We start from the raw sequence: 22,585 nt of genomic DNA, 5'->3' as shown, positions 1-22,585 counted from the left end.
TTCAGCCTCTTCAGCACCAGTGGTTGGGGCATAGACTTGGACTACTGTGATGTTGAATGGTTTGCCTTGGAGTCGAACTGAGATCATTCTGTCATTTTGGAGATTGTATCCCAGTACCGCTTTTCCTACTTTTTTATTCACTATGAAGGCTATTCCATTTTTTCTGAGGGATTCTTGCCTGCAGTAGTATACCTGATGGTCATCTGAATTAAATTCACCCATTCCTGTCCATTTTAGTTCACCGATTCCTAAGATGTCGATGTTCAGTTTTGTCATCTCTTGTTTGACCACATCCAGCTTGCCTTGATTCATGGATCTTACATTCCAGGTTCCTATGGAGTATAGATCTTTGCAGCATTGGACTTTCCTTTCACCACCAGATACATCTGCAACTGAGTGTCCTTTTGGCTTTGACCCAGTAACTTCATTCTTTCTGGCACTACGAGTACTAGCCCCCTGCTCTTCCCCAGTAGCATATTGGACACCTTCCGACCTGAGGGGCTCATCTTCCAGCATCATGTCTTTTTGCCTTTTGTACTGTCCATGGGGTTTTCATGGCAAAGATACTGGAGTGGGTTGCCATTTCCTTCTCCCGTGGAATTGGATTTCTCCCTAGCAGTGAACTAACACTTTTTGATATGTTACACCTCTTTTTAATACTTTGTATTGCTATTAATTGTTGTATTTCCCTACCACTCAATAGCTGAAGCTCTCTTTGTAAGCCATTTTGAGCATAATTACTTGGATGGATTAATAATACAAGGAATGCTTTGCAGGTTCTTCATATAGATACAGGGAAGGGGAGCCCCAAAGGACCCATTCCAGGACATTTGCAGAAACAGCGTCACAGACCGTCTTATCACTTGAAAAAGCTTCCTACAAGAATGGTGACAGTATTACAGGAAGTGAAAGAGCTGCTGATCAGTTTCATCCATAACTATGGAGGACTTCCAGACTCTGAGTTTCTCCACAATTCATGACCCTTCTACATAGCAAAATATGTCTTCAAAAGATGGGTTTTTTACCTGAATGTTCAAGCCTGAGTCAATAAACCATATAAGTCCACTGAAATGAGGTTCTTGAGAGCTTCCCTGTAATCAAATTGGCTGCTGAGCTGGAAGAGGTTCAACACTGACACAGCACAAATATCAGGAGCCCTCTCTGAGCAAACACTGTGAATTTAGAAGCCTTCTGCCAACCCCCCTCAATTAGGACACTTTCAGGACTCTGACCCACAGGTCAGCTTCGTGGGCTGATTTTGGGCATTTTGGACAGCTCTTTCTTGCCTTGCCAAGACACCCCTTCCAGGGGTCTGGCAGAAGCACCGACCCACAGAGAGCATAAGGGGCCCTCCCCAGTCAAACACTCTGAATTTGGAAGCATTCTGCTAACCTGCCCATTTTGGCCCTTTTCGGGGACCTGACCTCGCAGACTGATTTTGGGCATTTTGGACAGATTTTGCTTGACTTCCACATAGAGCCCTTCCAGGGGTCCAGCAGAAGCGCCGACGCACGGAGGGCATCATGGGCATCTCCAAACAAGCACTGTGAATTTGGAAGCATTCTGTCACCCTGTCCATTTCGGCTCCTTTCATGGCCCTGACCTGGATCAGCCTCGTGGGCTGCTTTTGGGCATTTTGGACATGTTTTGCTTGCCTTTTTTAGACACCCTTTCCAGGGGTCTGGCAGAAGCACCAACTCACGGAGGGGATCATGGGCCCTCTCCAAGAAAACACTGTGAATTTGGAAGAATTCTGCCCCACTTCCCTTTCAGCCCCTCTTAGGGCCCGGACCCCTGGGTCAGCCTCGCGGGGTGATTTTGGGCATTTTTGACAGATTTTGCTTGCCTTCCCCAGACATCTCTTCCAGGGGTCTGGCAGAAGTGCTGACGCTCAGAGGGCACCATGGGCCCTGTCCCAGCAAACATTGAATTTGGAAGCATTCCCCCATCCTGCCCATTTCGGCCCCTTTCCTGGCCCTGACCCATGGGTCAGCCTCGCAGGCCGATTTTGGGCATTTTGGACAGATTTTGCTTGCCTTCCGCAGACAGCCCTTCCAGGGGTCCGGAAGAAGCCCCGGCACACTACAGGTATCGGGGCCCCCTCCGAGCAAACACTGTGAATTTGGAAGCCTTCTGCCAACGTGCCCATTTTGGCCCCTTTCGGGGCCCTGGCCTGCGGTTTGAGACCATCCGAATGCAACAGTTCTTTAATGCTTCTCTCCTGCCCTCGCCTTGTTTGCAGCTTACTAATTGAATATATGCCCCACTACCTGTTGGGTTGTAATTTTTTTTGTCCTTCTGAGTCATGAGGGTGCTATTTTTGTAGAAAGGGCAGTGCTTTCTTGGGGAACAAGAAGAGGATGATTTTTCATACTTTAAACCTGCAGAGAAATGGAATTGCCTGGTCATCCCACCCCTTTCCCATTCGGAGAACTGGGCATGCATATGGCCCTATTTAGTTGGTCACACATTCCTTGTGCTGGATTGTTAGAGAGGATGCATAGCTGCTCTTTCAATGCCTCAGAGATGTTTTCTTCACTGCAAATGCTAGTGTGTTTATTAAGGTATGCACAAAAACAAGTTTTCTTTGCCTCACACGCTGGCACTCTGGAAAGCTCTTATCAGCTCAGACTGCTTCAGAGGACAACCTCTTTGACTTGGATCTATTATATTTTAACTTTGGAAACTATAAGGCTTCCTATGTCTTCTCACTTATTTACATTAGATGCACAAATCTAGAACATTTTACTTTTTCATCAAAACTGGATAAAATTTGCTGGCCTAAGAGTGCTTCCTGAGTGGCTATGCATACAAAATTATGGGCAAATAAAATCTGGGGTTTGGTTGTTTGTTTTTGTACAAATGGCCTTTAAAAATTAAGTGGTGGTGGTGTTTTGAATGGGTACTTCTAAAACTTTTCTGAAGGCTGTAATTACTCTTCCTTCATAATTGTTCAGCAGTTGGCAGTTGTCCCTTATGAGAAATAAAGCCTTCCAGATATCAGACAGTTCTGCATACAGGAGAGAAGCTGTGGAAGGGAGGTTCGGTAAAATATGAAAGGAAAAAACTTTGCTCCCTCTCCCCTGCATTTTTTAAAAAGAATTTGTATGGACATAGCTTGCATGATAGAAATGCTCCCAAGTAAGCAATATGAACATCTTAGAAGTGTAGGAGCAGCGATTTAGCTGTTATGATGAATCATAAACAGTTTTAATGGATGTGTTTACTGCTTGGTCTTGCCACAAAAGGGGATACAAATTCCAGCACCCTCTTTTTCCAAGCAACCATCATATGTGCCTTCGCTTTTTCTTGACAGGCCATCTTTTGACAGCTATCATGATAAAACAAAGGGAAGATAAAGGCTATTTGAAGCCTCTTTGAGGCCCTGGGTTGGTACTACGTATACTGTGACAGCTGGTATTCCTCTGGGCATTAATCTAGTCAGAGTTTCCAACTGCAATTGTGGCTAAATTTAAACAAATGGACACTTGGTGTTTCCCAACCACTGGCAGCCCCTTCAATGTGCCATTTGGACACGTTGAGGATGTTCTTGCTGCTATTGGAAATGGGTAAAGGGACAAAAAGCTTCAGAGAGTTGTAAATAGCTCATGATCATGGTGGGGAAAAGGAGAGAAATTGGGCCTGTTTTCGGATCCTGGAGATATGTGCTGGAGGAACAAGGTGAAGGGGGGTGTGATCATCCCTTGAGCACATGATGCGTGAATGTGCCCACTGTGTTACTGAACAAGAAGAGCAAAAGGGATTTTGTAGGAAATTTACTGTGTTCTTTGTTGTCTGTGTTGTGTGACTGTGCTTCACACATGCACACACAAACACACAAGTCCTCAGACCACCTTGAACAGAGCAAGGTTTATAAATATGGGCTCAAGCATTCAAGATGAATGAAAAGAACCAATGTCTTGTAAACACCAAGGCTAGTGCTTCATAGCTCAAAATAACCAGGTCCATTTGGCCATGAACCTCACTGAGAGTCTTCAGGCCAGCCACTGGCTCTCAGCCTAACCTGCCTCACAGGTTATTGTGAGGATAACATGGAGAGGAGATCATGCATGCCACCTTGGGCTCCTTGGAAAGAAAAGCAACAAACATCTTCAAACATAATTCAGCCCTCCACTTTCCTGGGGCCACAAGTCTGGGATATGTGTTGCTCTGGTGGCCCCTTCCAGAACATCACCAATGTTCTTTGCTTTTCTGTGTTTCTCGCATAGCTCTTGTGACCAAATGCTGTTGAATTACACCTGCCACTTTTTCCTCTCCATAGTTCTGAGCTCTTCTGGAAAAGCCATTCACCAATGCTTCCCAAAGGGAAAGGGAATGCGTGAGAAGGTGTGGGCAAACACATGATTCTCTGTGCATTTCATTCCATTGAGCAAACACTATAGCTCTATAATTAAAATGATCTCTCCCACAAGCAACTGTCTGCCACAGGAAGAAGAGAAAGAGGGCAAACCTCTCTGAATGTCCATCTCTATAAAGCACTAATGTCCCACAAGGGCTGAGTCTGGGGGTGCCATTTTTTCAGGTACAATCTTATGATGGACCTCTTCTTGGCTGAATGGATTGCAGAGGACTGCATGATGGAAAAGTCACTCCAGTTCGGTGTGACATGCAGTGTTACCAGGGAAAATAATGGCTAAAGAACTGGGATAAACAAGGCTTGTGTATATGCAAAGCTGAGTGAGGAAAGAAGAAGAGCAAGTTGCAGCTAATAAGTGGAATTTGGAAGGGTAAAACAATGGGTAAAGAAACTTCCAAGATAAGGCTGGACCTGAGGCAAAGGTTGCATGATTGCTAGTAAGAAGAAGAGCCTCTTCTTTATCAAAACTTCTGAAGGAATGGTCATCGACCCAACCAGGATGCATATTTATTTATTTATTTATTTATTTACATACCTTTATAGGTTGCCTATAATTGCCAAGGCCTTCTTAGTCACTGGGCATGTTTTTCCACAACAAATGCAATGTATTTAGGAGCAGAATCCTATGCTGGGTTTACTGTCAGTTACAGGCCTTTTTTCTGCCTAAACATACCTAACGTTGCACCTTAAGATACCCCAGAATCTACAAAACTCTGAGGAAGAGCAGAACACTCAAAATTTTTTTGTAGGTGGCACATCTCCTGCTTCTGCACAGCCAAACTGCTGCCTGCAAGGCTCTGTTGCTGCAACATGAGTAACTTTCTGAATGAATGTACAATGTACAAATTGCTTGAACTGAACAGCATTCTAGCTAAGTCAGGGTACTCTCAAAATGGCATTTGGGTTTTAAGTTTCAGTCTGTATACCATCCCAAGAATTTCTAACAATTTTAGGTCCTGAGACAGAAGAAAGGCTATCAGTAAGCAAGTTTAAAGGCCCACAGAGGTGGTTTTGTTAGACAACTTGTAAGACACTGTGGCTTGGATCCACATTGGCCATTCTATGACTGGAATGATGCCTCCTGCTCACAGGAGGTATTGGGATCCAGCAGAGACTTTCTGTTGGGGGAAGTGGTGAAGGAGGAATCATCACCAATATCTCCTCCCTCTGCAGTCTCCTGACATGCCATTTGTGGTGCTCTGGATGGTCTCTTAATTCTCCATAGCAGTGGATCTCCAAAAGGCAAAGGGATTGGAATCATAGGTGAATCATAGAATCATACAGTCGGAAGTGACCTAAAAGCCATTGGGTCCAACCCCCTGCTCAATACAGGACTCAAGTCTCCCATCCAGATTCTAACCTGGACTGACCCTGCTTAGCTTTCAGGGTTAGGCAGGATCAGGCACATCAGGCTAGGGAAGTGCGAAGATCACCTCTCTATCCTATTTCTCTAGAGTGACTGGAACTTTATGAAGTGTTTCTTTGGATCCAACTCACAGCATTTAGAAAGCTTCTGTTGTGAATATTCTGTATTATATCCTAGTAACTATGCAGGCATCAATATCTGTAGGCTGTTGGAATAAACATTCAATACATAGACCCTTTTAACAGTAGTCACTCAGGAACTCTTTACATGTTACAATATCACTGGTATATCATAAAAGAGAGCTGGCAAGTAGTAATCACTGTGCGGTTGTTTTTAAAAGAGCCTAGAATTTCAGAAAGCATGGTATGATAAGTGCTTCACAGTATTAGCAGCTCACGATACCTCATATTTGAAGCCTGACCAAAGATACTGACTCGGACTGATCAGTTTTGAAGGATAAACTTGGCATTGCTCAGCCAGAATTGAAACTCATCTTTTGACACCATTGTTGAAAGAGGCCATCATTAGCCCACTGTGCTATTCTTAACTAAACAACACGAAGACTCAACTAGAACTGAGATCAAGAGGGAAATCATTCAGTCTTGGAGACCATTCCAGGCTCAATAGGATTCTTCCAAGTCACACTTTCCAGGATGTAGACACTGTTTGACCTCAGAAGGGGCCCACACAATTCAATTTCTCCTTTCTTTTTCACTTGCAGATGGTGCAGAAAAAACCCCCCCGTTGCTTTCTGAGGTTACAAGGCTGCTTTGTAGAACCTCAGAGAGGTAACCAAGGAAGCATCGTGTGAGACAAAGGGGGTCAGGGGAAAGGAGAGATGAAGTTACAATGAATCCTATGGCTTCACCAGCACGATCTTGCTAGATTGGCTCAGGTGTTTGTCCAGAAAAAAAGAAAACAAGCATGGAGGCAAGAGAGGGGAAAATCAGCTCATCCCACTGCCCAGGTAGCTGTTTGGCAGGACATTGGATGCATGGAAGCCTCCAAGGCTAGAGGGTTGCATCTAATGAAGGCATAACCCATAGGATTGCTTCCTCCAAGGGTTTTTTGCATGTAATGTTCATGTTTTAGCATGGAAATAACACATCCTGGTGGAGACCATAATTAACAAGAGTGCCACTGGGACTTAGGCCCAGTGCAATTTGGGGTTCAGAGGAGAAGTTTTCCTCAGAACCATGCTGGCAGGACAGAAATAGTGGGGAGGTATTAAATTTTCTCTCCATGCTCGCTGCTTATCAAATAATTATTAGCTCCTCCCCCTTGCAACTTTTATTTGTATTTTTAAAATGTGCATTACATGCAACAAATCATTTATCATCTCATCTAGCTTGGTGCTTAGATTCAGAATCTGATTAATGCTTCATTCTATCTCATTGAATTGGTTCTGAAAACATGTTTGGTCTTAATTGTATATTCAGTATGTGCATTGAATTTTATACAGGCTGTAACTTAATTTTGTAGTTTGTTAAGGTGAAGTTTTCTTTCTTATCTTCATTACTCTCTCTGGCCTTTTCTTGTTCTAACATATTTAGATGTTCTGCTCTCTCGTAGCTTCTTTGTCCGCAAAAAGATTGGTGTGTCACATAAAGAGCCATAATTGTCTATGATGTGTAACCAATTATGTCTCATATTTAGTTCATAAAACCCAAACTGACAAGCTGCATCCCACCCAGGTGTCTTGATTTCCTCAATGGGCCATTGCATTCCTGGGTTGATTTTTAAAATTTCTCCATCAGCGTTCCATTGTTGTTATGGAGATGTATTTCTGGCACAATGCACTGCTTTCTTCCACATGGTCCTCTTCTCTGGCATGCACTTCTGTTACCATGGTGATGGTTGGGCATTCCGCTTGCTGTTCCTTTCAACATAAGAGCACTTTCTGCTGTCTTGCATGACTGGGTGGGGGTGAAAATAGATGGCTGTGGGCACCCTTAAACAAATTAAACATTTCCTCCAACCAGCTCCAAACGGTCAGCTAATCCTTCTATGAAACTAAACCTTTGTTGTGCAGTAGAAGGGCTAGGCATGAGATGTCAGGCAGCAAGAAATGGGATGAGCTCAGGTTGGTCAACATTTTGTTTCTTGAGTGAAGGTAGTAGAGCCTTACTCAACTCTGAAGATGGGACAACATCCTTCTCTGAACATAAAGGGAATGCAGTTACCAAAAGGATGCACAGTAGGTTGCATTGAACAAGGGTTCCATCCTCAAACATTTCACTGCTGTTCCTTGACATCAGCGTTTATGGAGGGGGAGGTGGGGAGAGAGAGAGAGAGAGAGAGAGAGATGAAATTTTGAAAATGTTTACTATAGTTTTAAAAATACATGCAGTTCATCTTATTGTAGAGAAGACTGACCAGGTCTTGGGTTCCTGTCCACCCAGTCCACTAGCCAAGTGCTAACAATAATTGATGAGCAATGTAGTCCTTTGCTCTCTTTTCAGAGGGTTCTTTTTATTTAAACTGGACACTTCACATTGAGCATTCCTTCAAAACAGAAGACGGTCCTCCAACAGTCCTTCAAATGGAAGGCCATCCTCTGCAAAGTAAGATGTATGGTCACCCTATTTTCCACACTCCGTGGAGCATAGGATTGGTGAGGAAAGAGGGAAGCATTTTGACTTCATCCCTGCACTTGACTGGAACATGGCTGTGATGTCCTAGTTTTCTGTGGTTGACATACTTTGACCAACAGACTATGAATGATTTTCTTTTTCCAGGGGGGAGAACAGGATACTGGAAGGAAGAACTTGCTTTTACATAGCTCTTCCCCCATCTTCCCCAGTTGGCACTCAGCAGGTGACTGAGAGCTCCAGCAGAACCTGGGACGGATTCTGCAATTACTGTGGTGGTTACTCTGGTTCAGGCCACCAGATGGACCCCTGGAGCAGTCCAGATCCAGACACACACAACATGAAAAGAAATGGGTTGACCTATTTGGTTTGTCATGTCATCCAAATGCCATCAAAGTATTTCAGCATGGCACACCTGGTTTTGAGAAAGCACAAACAGAAATATCTGTTTGTTCTATGGTTTCTCAATACCGTGATTGCTGGTTGTGTTGTCTGAACCAGACAGCATGAATCAGGCACCCCTTTCTGCCGAAATTGTCTCCTCTGGAATAGGAGGTGGGGTGACTGGCCAGCTCCCACATCTTCTACATTGTACTTCAGGGCATGAGCCCAGCTTTTGCTGCAGGGGCAGCTTGACAGCTGTGGTGAGGCAAACTCAGCTCATGATCATGACTGTCCAAGCGAGGACCCTCATTCCTCCCTACGGTACCCCTGGATACCGCCTGGGGGACTGAGGGAAAAGAAAATGGCAGATGGGAGGAGTGTTACTGGGCTGAGCTGGATCATCGTTCAGACACATCCGCACCAACAAGCATGCATGGTGGTAACGGTGCAGGGTTGCTTGGCATGGCATGTCAACCTGGCCATGGTGTCTGCATTGGGCACTGATCTGGGTATGTCTCCTGACTGGGAAGATGGCCTTCTCTTTAGGGGGGTAACTCTGCTGAAGCCATTGTCGGAGACTCAGGGGCAGGGCCCTTCCGAATTAATAGTGATGAAAAGACTGGAAAAAAATCTCTCTGGCTGGTATAATTTCCCCCGAAACATTCTTCAGCGCAATCTTTGATTGGAAATCCCTTTTATTGGCCAAGGGGGCTATGGCATCACCACTGAACCACCCCAGGCTCTTCTGATCAACTACAGTGCTCCACCTGGGTTTTCTAATAGCTCCTCTGTCACTGGCAGGGTCCTCCTATCAGGCTGTTAAGGTGAGCAATTTGAAGCCCTTTGGACGGAAGGAAGAGGACAATTCTATTTCTCTAGCTATTGTTACTAACCAGGTCTCTCCTGCTTTCCTGGATCATTTTGCTGACACAAATCTTCTCTGACACAGTTGTCTTTTTGAGGGTGAGAAGCACAGCATCCTTATGCTGGGAGATTGGAATCTACTAATGATTCACTATTATGACAGGTTTCCATTTCCTGACTACTAGAATCTGGTGCAGACCAAGTGGGGGAACTGGCTGCTTTGACGTGAGGATGTACTGATTTTGAGCCACTCAGACAATTGCATAGGATGCCTTTACTGGAAAAATATAACATGCACACCTTTTGTCCTTAATACGGAAAGGTGAAAATAGAGTTTGCTTACTTGATTCACTGGGGAAGAATCTGTATTACCTGAAAGACCTTTCAAGGGGTTTGGAAAAGATCCTCAGAATCTGGAATGAAGGCCAGCATTTGTGGTAAGGCTTTTTTGAACCCCAGTACTATACCCATTTCCATGCTTGTTCACGATTATGATTTAAGCTTCTTAATAGATTATTACAAGCTGGTCTAGCTCCTTCCAAGCTCCTTGTTTGAAATATAACAGCCTCACATGTACTAATGGCATTGTTGATGTCTTTACAAATACCAAATACCAAAACTAGTTAAGACTCTTGCCTCGCGTAGTTGGCCGCACGTGCAAAAAAGTTGCGCCAAACACAGGACGTGTTCTCCTAAGCCCTTCTCCCAATTTGAATTGGCTTTGGTACCCTAACAAGAATTTTCCAAGATCTGCCTTGGTTCAAACTAGGTCCATGGACCCAAAATCTGATTAGGTCTTTTTCAAAATAGCCACCCCCGCTTATCCCTACCCATACTCTCTTATGCCACCCAGGCAGCCTTTTGCCTTAAAACAAAACAAATGTGGTGGGGAAGCTACATGGCAAAGCCTTGTAAGTTTCTTGTATTTGTTTGGGTAGAAGAAAAGGGATTCCAAGGAACTGTGTCTGTTGCCTTGTCTGGGAACATTGCTGGGAGCTGGACTAGTGGAGAGTGCAAGAGAAGGAAGAGCATCAAGGGAAAGAGGCAGCAGGACTGGATAGTGTGGGCTTTACAGTCCTCTATTTGAAATGCCAGCAGAAGGCCACCCTCTGTTTGGTGGCATATAAAGGAGAGGGACAGCTGAGGCCCACCAGTAGTTGGCACCCAGAGACCAGGTGGTACAGACACTGGGGCTTCCCCCAGGCTTCTTTGATGGTGTGATGCTCCATATTTCTATTTATATTGAAATCATTATTTCCAAATGTGCATCAACAACATCATCAACATCATCAACTACAACAACAATTTCATTTCTATACTGCCCCATAGTCAAAGATCTCCAGACACATGAATTAGCACATGCAAATGTGGCACAAATCAGTATCTGCTTTTGTCCTTTCCCCAGTGATGTGTTTCCTCTGTTCAGCTGGTTTATCAGTAGCCATCCTAGAGTGTTTGGCAGCCACTGCTGCAAAGGGACGAACACCTGAGATTATGGGGGCGAAGGAAATGGGAGCACAGCAGACCCATCCATGAACTGTGGGTAGAGAAGATGGCGAGTGGATTGACGCTTCTTTCATTTGCTGGCTTAATCCTGACATGGAGGGATCAGTCGTCTCTTAGGGATACTTCTGTTACAGCCCCAAACAATGAAAGGCGCTTCAATCCACCCATCCCATCCCTGTTTCCAGATTTCGTAGTCAGCTCTACCCTGCTCTGCTCTTCTCTTCTACATCTCTGCAGTTCCCCATCCTGGCTCCAAAGCACTTGACCTTCTCTGGAGCCCAAATACTAGGAGTCCAAAGCAGCTGGGGTGACCCAATTCATCCAGCTAAATTAAATCTGAGGAAAAAGCAAACGGAAAGAGACCTGTTCTGTAAATAGACCTGACAGACTTCCCCAGTAACCATGTGGCATGCTGCAAAATAGGTCGCTGCTTACCTCCCAACCTTGCAAGGTTACTGTGGAAATCGGCGGATGGGGCTCTCGATATTATACAGTATAGCTGAACTGTGGTATCTTCAAATGTATGAGCGTGATCTCTGATATTCGTATGGAAATCTCAAAACCAATTTGCAGCCCTGTCCTTTTCTTGAGCTGTCATGAGGCCAGTGGCACAAGGGGACCCCGCATTGCAGGAAGATGGCCACCACCAACATGGGGCTCCAAAATTGGAATGGCAACAGGACACTTTTTAGAAATGCATTTCACAGCTTCCTCTTTGTGAGAATTGCTTCTTTGACTGTGAACCTGCATGTGGCTGGGTAAGCAGAGGATGGGCAGTTTCCCCGGAAAGGCTTTCCCTTTGCTGCAGTAAAGGAGAACCTCATCAGACGGGGAGCCTGGCTTGTTAGATGAACTCCGCCAAAAGTGAAAATGGAGTTCTAATAAGGATGCCTGGCCTGTGACTTCTCTCCGAACGGAACAACAAATGTGCCCTGCTCTTGTTGAACATCTTCTCTCTGTAAGCAGCTGATGATACGTTACACACATCATCTTTTAACGCACCTGGCAAAACCCCAGTGGTTTTCTTTTTCTGGTGCAAAATGGCAAAACATCGCAGGATTACACAGCAGCTGGGTTCGATGGAGCCTGACGCCTATGAGAGCTTTCAAGGAAAAAATAAAGGATAAAGAAGATAATGTTCTAGCATTGTCATCACAGGAAGAACTTAAGTCCAGACACTGGCAACTGGTAGCTTGTGGGCTAGACCTTGCCATCATGTAGGGTGTTTACATAGCACATCCACCCCCTCAAAAAAAATTCCACCCCCCCCAAAACACACACACCAAGAAGGACAAGAGTCCCCACCTTGAATAAAAACTGCATATCTCAATTTATACATATCAATGAACACTGGTGATAATTTCTATAATTTAAATAGAAAACTGTGAACAGGTTCCCTGCATATCCATCCAATCTGCTGTCCAGGTGATCATGGTTGAAAAGCAAATTTGACATCCCTCACCTCCCTTCTGAGGGTTCTAGATCTTTAAACTGGACTTAGAATGGACAGATGTTCAAACAGAGAACTGTCTTGTGTAAAGTAGGGTAGGTTGCCTGGCAAATATTCTGGTGGCTTGTCATCCACAACTCCATAGAAACCTGAGTTCAGAAGTTGTGAGGGATAGGATATCCCACACTTGAACATCTCATCTCTTTCAGGATTCAATAAGCATCCACTATTTATCATGGACTCCACCATCTGTTATTACATCTCTTCCATTACTCTACCACTAGGTGGTGCCACTTAACTATAAAGGGTATGGGTGTCCTAATGATACAATTTCCAGATTGATGTCTGCAGAACTGGTTGGCATCTGAGTCACCTGTTTCTTCCAAAGGACAGGATGCAGGACATCCAAGCAACTGCACTTAAAATGGCAACTTAGCAGCTGACGGTTAAGGCCCAGCTAGGATGGTCACTAGTATGGTTCAACTAGCACTGCAACAAGCTAGTCAGGATATTTAGCTGCAGTGCAAAAACAAACCAACATGAACAGTAAAATTGCAAGCGTATTTCTTCAGACCTAAGATAAGTCCATTTGTACTTGATTCCTTATAGCCATTCCTGGAAGAGCAAAGCAACTGAAAGTCACAGCTGCATTCCAGTCCAAAGCAGTGTCACAATCAGTACCAGCTCCATGTCCTTGGGAGCCCTCAGCCAAGATCCCCTCAGTGGAGCCTCTTCTGCAGCAAAGATCCCTTCTTACCCCCCTTGTTTCCTGCTTTATACCCTTTTTCTCTCCATTGCTCTGGTCTGCTGCCTTCCTGGGCAGAGAACCAGTGAACAAGCAGGGCAAGGCATCTCTGCATCGCCGGGCACAGTGAGGGACAGGTGGAAAAGCAGGTGGCAGTGCTGAAACTGAGGAGCAAGCTCAGGGGGGACTTTGCAGTGATCCCACTTTGAAATGTTGGGTTGCTTAACTGAGCTGATCCTTGGTGACCACAACTCCCTCGTTGCAGTCTGGAGAGTTTGCACACTTCCCCAGTGCTGATGGCTGACTGCTCCGTGCACTGATATATCACTGCTTGCAGAAGTTCTAGGTCTCTTTTTCCAAGTCAAGTGCCTGCAAATGTATCTTCAACCTACCATGCTTTAAAAGTTTATCTGCTATCTCCAAACTGAATCTCCCCACTGAGTGACTTGTCGGTGAAATGGATCTATGTACAGATTTATTTATTTAACTCAGTTTTCTATTGCCCAGTAGCTGAGACTCTCTGGGAAGCTAACAAAAGTTAAAGTTAAACAAAAGTTAAGTTGAGCATGCACAAATTAATGCAAAAAAACCAAACAAAACAAAACACAAAATCATAACTGAAATGGCGATTGCTATAATTCAGCACGGAAGCATAGCAGCAGTACAGAATAAAATGGAATATATAAAACGAAGGTTAAAAATTAGATTGTTAAAATGCTAGGGAAATAAAAAGGTCTTCACCTGGCACCAAAAAGCATACAAAATAGGTGCCAGGCATACATCTTTGGACAGCTCATTCCAAAACTGGGGTGCCACAGCCAAAAAGGCCCTCCTCCTGGTAGCCACCCACCTCACTTCCTTTGGAAGGGGGTCCCAAAGAAGGACTTCTGAAGATGACTTCAAGTTCCAGGTAGGTACATATGGGAACAGGTGATCCTTAGATAACCTAGATTATGTATTTTAAGGACTGCTTTTTCCCCAGGACTCCACAAGGTCATCAGAAGGAGCCTTGGACCTTGGATCTAGCAGGTAAAAGAAAGTAGGGAACAAGGTACAGTGCGAAAGGCTCAGTCATGTGATATTCAGAATTGCTGAAGATGTTAGTCTTGGGGGAAAGCTTTCTTGGGACGATCCTTGATTTCTATATGCAAATGTGTACATCTGTTTGTCTGTACTTATTTCTATTGTGCTGTTGTAGTTACTTAAAAAAAAAAAACAAAAGTCTTGGGTTACTTTTTAGATAATGCATCCTTTCTTGCTGTGAGCAGCCCTGAGGGCTTAGTTGGTCCTAGGACAGGATCTACGTTGAATAAATGAATGACATGAAAAAGAATTAATAGCAAAGGGTGGGGGGAATACTACCTTGTTTTAAAAACAAAACAAAAAGTGACTTTCCCGCCTTTGCTGAAAACATGTCAGAATTATGTGCTATTAAAAACAGGTAACCCTACCTATAGTTTTTAAATGAATGTTTCCCCTTATTGTGCATCTTTCCCTACTGGAAATAATCTTGCATCTACCACAAAGCAGAAAAGAATGGTTTCCCTTTCTGCCTCAGAAACAGGAAAATCGAAGGAGAAGTTCATATAGACAATACCATTGAGTCGTCCTTCCTAACAGTGCAATTCTGTGAACGTCTACTCAAAAGTAAGTTGCATTACATTTTTTCCTTTCACAGCATTCTCTCTTTACAACTGTATGCTCATCAACCTTATAATTGGTTTGCTTCCTTGGGGTAATGACTGAAAATTCAAAGAAACCTATGATACATTTGGAAGAAATTAACACTATTGTGTATTCTATGATTTTCAACATCTCTATCAAGAGGAAATGAATTGCATGTTGGTTTGTATAGGGTTGAAGCTGTAATGATATAACCTAACAGTGCTAGTTATTACAATTATGTGATGTCACAAGAATCCTGGGAAGCAAAGGGATCCAGTTAACCTATAAATGTCAGTACTGTGATACGAAGCGCTGATGAAGGCTTGAGGAAGATTTCTAGGCTTGGAGCAGAGGGACTGGAAACCCTGAAGTAACAGATGGACAGAAGAGAGTAACACACCTACGGTCTGCATGGAAAAGTGTGAAGCTACATCTTTTAAGACAGAACAGTCTGATGGTGGGCGAACTCTTCCTAAATACTGCATGGCACGGTGGCAAGAAATGTGTCTTCCCTTTGCACTTGGCACCAGTGGGTGATATGTGTGTTTTCTTATCCCCACTCTCCCGAGGGGAAGTAAAGGACAAAGAGGCAGGCAGCACAATTTAGTCTCCCCCCTGAGAACCCAGGTAAGAGCAGGTCATCCATTGAACTGAATGGGCCCTTTGGGAAAACAGAAGGGAAGCTTGTCTCCTTGGAACCATTGCACAGTATCCAGCCAATGTTTCAGTCATTCTTTTTAAACTGGAAAATCACATAGTGTCTCTACATGTACTTGTTGATAAGTGATCTTTACCACTGGGTCTGCTCCACATCAGGGTGTATGCTCTTCTTATGCTTTCCCAGTTACTGACTGTGATGGCTCGAACCACACTGAGGATAACTAAGGCTGCCATGTAACGCTCATTTCCTTGGGAGACCATCCCACCGAACGCAGTGGGGCTAGCTTCTGAACCAATACACACCTAGTTGGATAGCTTCCTGTGTTAGATTTCAGCCCCCCATTTGCAGCATGCTGGCTGCACAATTTGCCCCCTCTGGGGCTCCGACCCTTGGGTGGGCGTTGTGAAGTGATATTCACGGCCATCAATCAGCACGGTACATTTTGCCTGCTCAGATGCCCTTTCCCTGCCCTGTCTTTCCCTGTCTTTCAAAACCCTGTGCTAACTTACAAAATTTTACTCCCTCCAGGGCTTTCCAGCCTCCCTAAACAGGGGCCCCTTCCTGCAGGTGCCCAAAGTGGTGCGGATTTCATGGTTGGTCCAAGGATGAAAGTGTTGGTCTGATCCTCCTTCCAATCTGAGGCTAAGGCTGCGGTCGTATCTGCACTTCTGTAAGAATAAGGCTCTCTGAGCATAGGAAGACTTACCTCTGAAAAGACTGGACCTAGTGGGAAGCTCAGCCTAGTCCCTCACAGACAGGTCCAACCTGTGGCTTGGTTCTACCACTCCTGAGTGCAGGGAGAGGCTCAGGTGGATTTCGTAAAAATACACAAAAAGTCTTGCACAAAGGAAATTATACTTCAAATAGAAGATTTCTATTCTATCCCTGATAAGAACCCGTGTGGTGTAGTGGTTAACAGCACAGGGCTGGGACTCAGGCTATTTGTATTAAATTACTCTGCTCATCCACGGAACCAACTGGGTACCTTTGGAACAGTCACAGACTCTCAGCTCAAATGACCTCTCAGGGTTGTTGTTGTGGGGATAAGCTTGAGAGGAGGAAGTGGAGAATGATGCAAGCCACTTTGAGTACTTTGTAAGAAAAAAGGCAGGATCTATTAAATACATAAATAAATACTAGTTTTCTAGATAACCTGGTGTTGTTGTCACCATTGGTCAGAAGAAGCATTCAGTCATGGAAGTCCCCCTCTGCAGGCATAATTAGAACAGCCTAGACACAGGTTTGCCATCTCAGTGACAACTAAGCCCTCTTGATTCAGCTCCTTCGAACGCCCTTGAATCTGCAAGAAAGATCCACAAACTGCCTCCCTCTTTGTTTTTGAAATAAATCTACTGCAAAGGTCACAAGGGAAACAACTCAGAGCAGGCACAATCTAAGGTATTTTGATGCCTTAAATAGATAATCTGAATGGCTTTTACAGCCCCAGATTGTAGTAAAACTATCACTGCAATTAATACACAAATGCACTTTAACATTGGTTCCAGCCTTTTAAAGGTGCCCAGAAATCTCCTGCCTGAGGTCCAGCTTGGTCAAGAGAAAATGTTTTTATCTTCTTATCCAGTCCCTCTGCAATGGTAGCATTGCCCAGCCAACAGAGCATACATTTGCATCCTAAGGGTACCAGGGTGTTCTAAGGAGAAGAAAGCACATTCTAAGTGTCAGCCTTTCTCTGTCTATTTCCTTACTTTTGTCTTTTTCTGCTAGTCCACTCGGCAGAGTGGAAATCCTCTGGAACAGATCTGACCAAGAAAAAAAGAGGAGAAGAACTTAAAGCACAGCCCTAAAGGTGAGAAAACAAAACAGGTTCTCCAGAACCGAATCAGAGATATGGCAGCTGTGATGGACCTTACTGCTAAAAGCTATCCCATATTGGACATTTTTGTCGGGCATTTGTTGGTGGTGGTGGTGGTGAAGGGGAAGAAAGTTGGCACTATAGAGATGCATAATTGATTCATGTCAAAACATGTCAGATCAGTGTAGAATTCTTGCTTCCTCTTTTGGTTAAATGAACTCAGCTCACGAGTTCGCCACGAACTTTGCTAAGTCCGCAGTGCCATCTCGTGTTGAATTGTAGTAATTAGCTCTGCTTGTGCCTTGTTTAAGGGAAGGAGCTGTTTAAGAAAAGAACTCAGCTGCATCCAAAGGCAATACAGCCTGTACTTGTGTGGGAACAGAAAGTGAGGGAATAAAGGATGGACTCAGCAGAGAACACGTATTTCTTAATGGATTTAGTTGTTACTCTATAAAATTTGCAAATAATCTGTGGAAGAAAGGAGAAGTCAACAGTGAGGGAGACTAGTCATATGTTGAAGTCCTCGGTTCAGTTTTGGACTGGCGATTAAGACTTTTCTTCTCTGCCCCCATCCTTTGGTTCTGCACGGCTTTTTAATATTTTAAGGCTGCAGTGCTAAGCATGTTTAAACAGAAAAATACCACAAAATTCCCTGCATTCCCTACCCAGCCATGCTCCAGAATACTGAGAGTTGTAGAATTTTTCCCTGTGTAAATATGCATGTTCTAAATCTCTTAGCCCCCTTACTCTTTTTAAAAGTTTCTTTCATTTTCTCAATTTCTGCTGCTGGTGTTGCAAAGTTTTAAAATAGCTTTTAAAGTTTGAAATGGGTTTTCAAGTTTTGGAATTGTTTGGAGGGGAGGTTCAGGTTTGTTTTTAAAGTTTATAAATCTTTGGAAGTTTTAACAATAATTTGTATAGGATATCCTTGGGGACCTTATTTTGGCCAAAAGGGGATTCCTAGTTTTCAGATTTTGAAATCCTATGCAAATTTAGACACAAAGAAGATTTGCAGCTCCCAGCTTGGTCCAGCCAGATGCCAAATGGGACCAAGGCTATAGAGGCATTCAAGAAGAGAAAGTTGCCATGAAGGAAAAATAGCCATTTACTCAGTAATCGTGTCACGTTATATGTTAATTTCAAGTTTTAATCTAAAGTGTTTCACCTTGTATGTGATGAAATGTTTTGATAAATTCTCATCAAAGATAATAATCTGAAGAAATGCTAACCCATTTCTGCTATTTGCAGAAACGTTTAACCTGTTGCCACATTCAAAGGCTCAGATCAGATTGATATGTGCTGGTGGAAGTTTTTTGTCCCCAGCCTCTTCTTCTCATGGCAGCTTCTTCAGGCCCCTAAAAATGCTGCAAAGAGTGCCAGGAGCCCCTGGTAAATGGGGTGGCCTTTGGTGAGTGTGTGGGGGATGCCTCTGAATCAGGTACTTGCGTGAGCAGTGAGCCTTCCTTTTAGTGGAAAGCTCTTTCATCTCATGGAAAGCAGATTTTGGGCCCAACCCATAGATATCTTTGAAATATCACCACAAAGCTACAGTTGGCCCATTTTTGTGCTTGTCACATTTGCAAAGTTGGCACCACCATTACAAAGACAAAGATAATCCTTTGGCTGGTGTAGGAAGCCATTTTATTAAGCCAAGCACTGATCCCAATATGTTTCAAGCATGGACTGCTTCCTTGGAGGATTAGATAAAGGCAAGAAACCACTGACCAAGTTTAGAGCCAGAGGAATTTTCAGGCAGAAAAGATGCTTTTATCACTCCTGGTAAGAAAAGAAATCCAACTGGATGGTGGAGTCTGAACACGCAGGCAAGCCTGAAACTTACCCTTTACGCAATTTTACCTTTACAGCTCAGCAGCTTGCAGATGTTTGGGGTGGCTCTTTAGTTGACTTAATAAAGGTGCTATATGGATATAGTATTTTGAATTTCACTGCTGAAAATATCTGGTAAGAGAGCAGGTTGTTGCCACATAACTCTGCCATTGTGTGTAATAATAACACAAATAGTGTTGATCTCTCATTTGAAATGTCGTTGGTTCCTGGTAGGGTGTCTGCAAGAGCACTTGCCAAGGACATTGGGTGAATTCTCTCCTTCCTGATGGTGAGTAATAGATGAGACAAAAACATGACCTCAGACAGGTTTTGAAGTTCGTGGTGCTGATATCCAAATGGAGTGAAAATGGAAGCTGGCCAGCTACCCTCTGAAAGAACATTGTTCTAGGACCAATTATCTTTTTAAATCAGAACTATCAGAGATTCCAGACTAAAAATAAAGGGGAGAGCTTAGCTTACCTGCAAACCACAGCATAGTTTTAACACAAATTCAGCTACAGGGGGCATTCTAGGCATGTTAAGACAGAAAAAAGTGCTAGCTGGGGAATACTGAGAGATGTAGAATATTTTTCTGTTGAATCATGCCAGGATTGTGCTGTATGCATAACAACCTGGATGTTGAAAACATATCAGTATATGCAATAAAAACATTAGAGTGAAAATAAGAAAGAAGCTTGCAGGCCAGAGCAGAATATTTCTCTGTGTTCCTTGGATGGACTTCCTAGCACAGGTTAAATTTAGAAGATAAAGGGCAGAAATGCTTAATTGTGCTGTGTAAGTTCTAGTTTGACTTTCGAAATGCAAAGGCAGAAGAGTAGTTGGCAGCAGAGTGCAGTGGCTAAGTGCTGCCCATCTTGCTTCAAGTGAACCATAGTTAACATTAACCAGAGTGCATTGGTTTGGATGATGTTGCAAGCACTGGTTTAAGAAAAAATGGAATTGAATGCTTCCAGGCTCCTCTTTGCAGTTCTGCTGGAGAGAGAGGAGGAGAGCAGATAAAGAAGAGTACTTTGCTATGAGAAGGAAGCTGTTTGAGGCTTCAGAGGGTAAAACCAACACTGAACTGGGCCTGAAAACAAACTGGCAGCCAGTGAGATTGGCTATGTTGTAACTTGGTCAAATCTGCCAGTCATAACAGGCTTGCTGCCTTCGTTTGTACTTTCTGGACTGTTTCCAAAGGCAACCCCTTGTATATCGCATAGCAGTGGTCCAAATGGGAGGTTACCAGAGTGTGGACAACTGTAGCAAGGTTATGTCTGTCCTGCGATGGTCCCAGATGGCATTATCAGCCTAAACTGGCAAAAGCTCTTTGAACCGCTGAGGTTTCTTGTTCCTCTAGTTACACGCTGGACCCAAGAACACTCCCAAACAGAAAGCCTTATTTCATGGTGAGTTAAACTCCTTTAGGACATGCTGAATGTTACTCAGCCAAGCAGATGCATAAAGTGATCCATACCAGGATGCAAATGTTTGTTTTGACATATACTCTGATTGGGTCAGGGATGACCTGGAAGAGGTTTCTGGACTGCATTGGACAGTTTATGGAAAAAGTCATAGAACTGTGAGAATTGGCAATAAAAAGGACACACTTCCTCTTGGTACAAATAGGAGCAAAGAGACTGCAGAGGCAAAGCTCTGACCCCACTTCTCACCACACCATGGTCCCAACCTACCTTGCCCTTCCTTCATACCCCAGCTATTTCTTTTATTTATTTATTTGTTTAAAACATTTTTATGCTGCCCCCATCGCAACGGAACCTCGGGGCGGCTCACAACAGAAACAAAATACATAAATAAATAATATAACAATTAAAAAAAAAATTTAAAACCCCCGGTGCATCTCAGCTAAAAATTTAAAATCCTATAAATACAAATAATTTAATAATTAAAATAAGTTTTAAATAAAAAGGTCTTAGCCTGGCGCCAAAAAACAAAGAACGATGGCACCAGGCGGACCTCTCTGGGGAGCTCATTCCATAGATGGGGCGCCACCACAAAGAAAGCTCTCCTCCGGGTACTCACCCTCCTAATTTCCTTCACAGAGGGTTCCCGGAGAAGGGCATCTGTTGCTGATCTCAAGGGGCGGGAGGGCATATATGGACGCAAGCGTTCCTTTAGATAAGGACAAATGTCATCTCTTATTTGGCCCTTAGTAAATCTGGTGCAGAAACCTACTTTCTCCTAGTGCAGAGGTTCCCAGAGCAGGCCTTACGGACACCATTACAGGAACCTCCAGTGCCCCCCCCCCCAAAAAAAAGCATCCCCAAATGGTACTCATAGGCAGAGGAATTTATAATTTGGTTCTTTTTTCCATGATTAAAATATGCATACATCAATTTTTATGAAATGCACCCAGCCTTCTAGCAATTCCATATAGTCAGACCAAACAAATGCTGACCACATATCCAAACAGCTTTCCAACTGAAGGAAGTGTCTACCTGCCATCCTTTTCCATATCAAAAGTGTTGAAGGTGCTCAACCTTTTGCATTATAGGCGGTGAGCATTTATCCTTCCAGCATTGTAAGATTAGTCTTTCAGCTGACCAAGGGTGCAGACAATCCATCTTCCTTTCCATGTGTTAATTTCCATGAAGCAGGTAAAGAATTTAGAAGAGTGTGCACGTCACTGAATATTAAAAGCTGTTCCAGTACAAAATGAATCCGTGTAATAGGTTCCCTGCAGGTAAATCAACTACTGAACAATGCCAAACATGTGCTTGAAAGAAGCATTTGTTGTACTGTCCCACTAGCGTTTAGCTGATTTAGACAATGCTTTTTTAAAGGAGATGTTACGGTGTCCAAAGGACATGAAACAAAAGGTTTGCTGGCTGAGATGCAAACGGCAATCAGGAGATATGACAAATATGATCTGCTGATTTGGCTTTTTGTGCTGGTGCCCACAGCAGTTCCTTGGAACTTCCAAATTCCCCAATGGGCCTATGGGTCTAAAATGTTGCGGGCACCTGCTGTAATGTAATGTTGCATCAGGTGTACACTAACTGCACATGTGATAAAGTCATGGATATGGAAGCTCACCCAACAGTATGTATGGAGGCTTCCAAACAGAGAAGGTTCAAGAAAAGTTATGAACACCTAGTTCATAAATTGGAGTGATGCCGTACATCCTTCCCAGGTGTGCTTGGGAAAGATGCATGCTGACAGGCATGTAGCAAGACAGAAATGCTGAGCAGTGGTGGGAACTCCTGCCTGTGATGAAACTCTTTGAAGGCAGAGGTTATACCTTGGGATTAGTAGTTAGCAAAGATTGTTGTTGTTGTTAGTCGCAAAGTCATGTCCGACCCATCGCGACCCCA

The sequence above is a fragment of the Varanus komodoensis genome, unplaced genomic scaffold, assembly GCF_004798865.1.
Source record: "Varanus komodoensis strain SLA01 unplaced genomic scaffold, ASM479886v1 scaffold24, whole genome shotgun sequence".
In the NCBI taxonomy this organism is placed as follows: Eukaryota; Metazoa; Chordata; class Lepidosauria; order Squamata; family Varanidae; genus Varanus; species Varanus komodoensis.
This window is presented reverse-complemented; position numbering follows the sequence as displayed.